Source organism: Nerophis lumbriciformis, linkage group LG21, assembly GCF_033978685.3.
Source record: "Nerophis lumbriciformis linkage group LG21, RoL_Nlum_v2.1, whole genome shotgun sequence".
Classification (NCBI taxonomy): domain Eukaryota; kingdom Metazoa; phylum Chordata; class Actinopteri; order Syngnathiformes; family Syngnathidae; genus Nerophis; species Nerophis lumbriciformis.
The window spans coordinates 5,903,717-5,907,500 of NC_084568.2; positions in this window are offsets into that span (position 1 = coordinate 5,903,717).

The following is a 3,784-nucleotide window of genomic DNA, read 5'->3' on the forward strand; positions in this document are numbered from 1 at the left end:
GAGAGGAGGCGACGAGTGACCACGTTTTTTTTTAGCTTTTGTGGTTACGTGTTTTGATGACATCATACAGTCCTGGTCAAAAGTTGACATACACTTGTATGTAAATTCAATAATTTATTTCAACTCTTATTTTTTTTTGTGATAGAATAATTGGAGCACATACTTGTTGGTCACAAAAAAAACATTCATGAAGTTTGGTTCTTTTATGAATTTATTATGGGTCTACTGAAAATGTGAGCAAATGTGCTGGGTCAAAAGTATACATACAGCCAGGCCCGGCCCTAACCAATCTGGCGCCCTAGGCAAGATTTTAGGTGGCGCCCCCCCACATCGGCAGTGAAGTGTATATACTCACAAGAAACCGAATAGCTTTGTCTTTGACCTTTTTTTTTTTTACTTACAACTATACCTAATATATAAAGGGGTGGAAAAGTGACTATTACCTGCAGGGCAAACATTAGCTAACCAGAAGGCAATAATGTAAACAAAAAACACCTGCTTAAGAGATCTAATACAAATGTCCCTGAGGAATGTAAGGTGGGAGTACTGTAATTACCTAACGTTACATTATTATTTTCCATAACAATTTAGCCCCCTCCACAATATTAACCCGACGTTAAAACAGAACTAGCTATTTATTGATTAGCAATTGCCGAATCATGTAACATTAGCTTAATGCTAAAAAGCCAGGTTACTATCACATTCTGTAACAGACAAATAATTTCATGTAGGCTAACGTTACCTACCTGCTACCTCTGTCTTTTCTCGTTTCTCCTCCTCTTTTCTCATTTTTCTTCCCTGGGCACCTGACAGTTTTGGCCGTTTTGACATTTTGTGTTGATTGTTTGATGTGGTGACGTCCAAAAAGAGTCATGATACGGGAAGGGAGGGGGCGCACCGTGCGGGGGGAGGGGGGGCTGCGTAATGTTGTTACAAATAATATTTCTATTAAATAGGCTTTACTTTGCATTTTAATTAACGTGGGATTATTTTTTGTATTTAGAAATAATAGTATCAACTTTTTTTCTTTTTTTTTCTCCAACATTTGTGGAACTGGCGTGGCGCCCCCTGATGGACGGCGCCCTTAGCATTTGCCTATACGGCCTATGCCACGGGCCGGCCCGTTAATATTGGCTTACATGTCCCTTGGCAAGTTTCACTGCAATCCAATCCAATCCACTTCATTTATATAGCACATTTAAACAAACAAAAACATGTTTCCAAAGTGCTGCACAACAATATTAAAAACAATATTCAAATATCAACCTTAGCTCCACCAATGACTGAATAAAAACAATAAATAAATAAATATACAACTAATATAAAAACAATATAAAAATAAATATGATAAAAAAAAAAAAACATTTTAAAGGGTAAAACCAATTAAAACAGTACATAGAAATCAAAATTTATAAAAACAAAAACAAAAACTTTTATGGACAGAATTTCTAGGCGCAGTCAAGGCGTTGAGGGGATCTGGTTTGGTGGCTGCAGGATTAGGTCTCTGCTTTTTGCAGATGATGTGGTCCTGATGGCTTCATCTGGCCAGGATCTTCAGCTCTCACTGGATCGGTTCGCAGCCGAGTGTGAAGCGACTGGGATGAGAATCAGCACCTCCAAGTCCGAGTCCATGGTTCTCGCCCGGAAAAGGGTGGAGTGCCATCTCCGGGTTGGGGAGGAGATCTTGCCCCAAGTGGAGGAGTTCAAGTACCTCGGAGTCTTGTTCACGAGTGAGGGAAGAGTGGATCGTGAGATCGACAGGCGGATCGGTGCGGCGTCTTCAGTAATGCGGACGCTGTATCGATCCGTTGTGGTGAAGAAGGAGCTGAGCCGGAAGGCAAAGCTCTCAATTTACCGGTCGATCTACGTTCCCATCCTCACCTATGGTCATGAGCTTTGGGTTATGACCGAAAGGACAAGATCACGGGTACAAGCGGCTGAAATGAGTTTCCTCCGTCGGGTGGCGGGGCTCTCCCTTAGAGATAGGGTGAGAAGCTCTGCCATCCGGGGGGAGCTCAAAGTAAAGCCGCTGCTCCTCCACATCGAGAGGAGCCAGATGAGGTGGTTCGGGCATCTGGTCAGGATGCCACCCGAACGCCTCCCTAGGGAGGTGTTTAGGGCACGTCCGACCGGTAGGAGGCCGCGGGGAAGACCCAGGACACGTTGGGAAGACTATGTCTCCCGGCTGGCCTGGGAACGCCTCGGGATCCCCCGGGAGGAGCTGGACGAAGTGGCTGGGGAGAGGGAAGTCTGGGCTTCCCTGCCTAAGCTGCTGCCTCCGCGACCCGACCTCGGATAAGCGGAAGAAGATGGATGGATGGATGGAAAAACAAAAAAACCCACAGAGGACAGAGGACCACAAAACTCACGTAGTGTTAAAAGCCAAAGAATAAAAGTGGGTCTTAAGACGGGACTTAAAACACTCCACTGTGGGAGCAGTTTGAACATGGAGGGGCAGAATGTTCCAGAGCTAATTAGGGCCGACCACAGAGAAGGCCCTGTCTCCCCTAGATTTAAGTCTGGTCTTGGGCACCACGAGCTGGAGCTGGCAATAAGGCGCTTTTTGGTAGCCATCCACAAGCTTCTGCTTGAATTTTTGACCACTCTTGACAAAATTGGTGCAGTTCAGCTAAATGTGTTGGTTTTTCTGACATGGACTTGTTTCTTCAGCATTGTCCACACGTTTAAGTCAGGACTTTGGGGCACTATAGAAAGCCTACTGACCAACTGCATCTCTGTCTGGACTGGAGCCTGCAGTGCCTCAGACTGGAAGTCTCCGCAAAGAGTGGTGAGGACGGCGGAAAAGATCATCGGGACTCCTCTCCCTCCTATCCAGGAGATGGCAAAAAGCCGCTGCCTGACCAGGGCTCAGAAAATGTTCAGAGACTCCTACCACTCCCACCAAGGACTGTTTTCACTGCTGGACTCTAGAAAGAGGTTCCGCAGCCTCCGTAGCAGAACCTCCAGGTTCTGTAACAGCTTCTTCCCTCAGGCCGTAAGACTCTTGAACGCATCATAATAACCCCCTCAATTCTCCCCAAAAATGGATTAACTGGCTGGACTATAAAGACAATATAACATACATCCATAAACGTGGATGCATATGCAAAAGTGTAATATATTTATCTGTACAGTAATCTATTTATTTATATCTGTACCTTATTGCTCTTTTATCCTGCACTACCATGAGCTAATGCAACGAAATTTCGTTCTTATTTGTACTGTAAAGTTCAAATTTGAATGACAATAAAAAGGAAGTTTAAGTCTAAGTCTAAGTCTAAGTTTCACTGCAATAAGGCGCTTTTGGTAGCCATCCACAAGCTTCTGCTTGAATTTTTGACCACTCTTGACAAAATTGGTGCAGTTCAGCTAAATGTGTTGGTTTTTCTGACATGGACTTGTTTCTTCAGCATTGTCCACACGTTTAAGTCAGAACTTTGGGAAGGCCATTGTAAAACCTTTATTCTAGCTTGATTTCCCCCCGTTGTCAGCACATTCTACAGAGGCACTATAGAGAGCCTACTGACCAATTGCATTTCTGTCTGGACTGGAGCCTGCAGTGCCTCAGACTGGAAGTCTCCCCAGAGAGTGGTGAGGACGGCGGAAAAGATCATCGGGACTCCTCTCCCTCCTATCCAGGAGATGGCAAAAAGCCGCTGCCTGACCAGGGCTCAGAAAATGTTCAGAGACTCCTCCCACCCCCACCAAGGACTGTTTTCACTGCTGGACTCTAGAAAGAGGTTCCGCAGCCTCCGTAGCAGTGAACCTTCAGGTTCGGTAACAG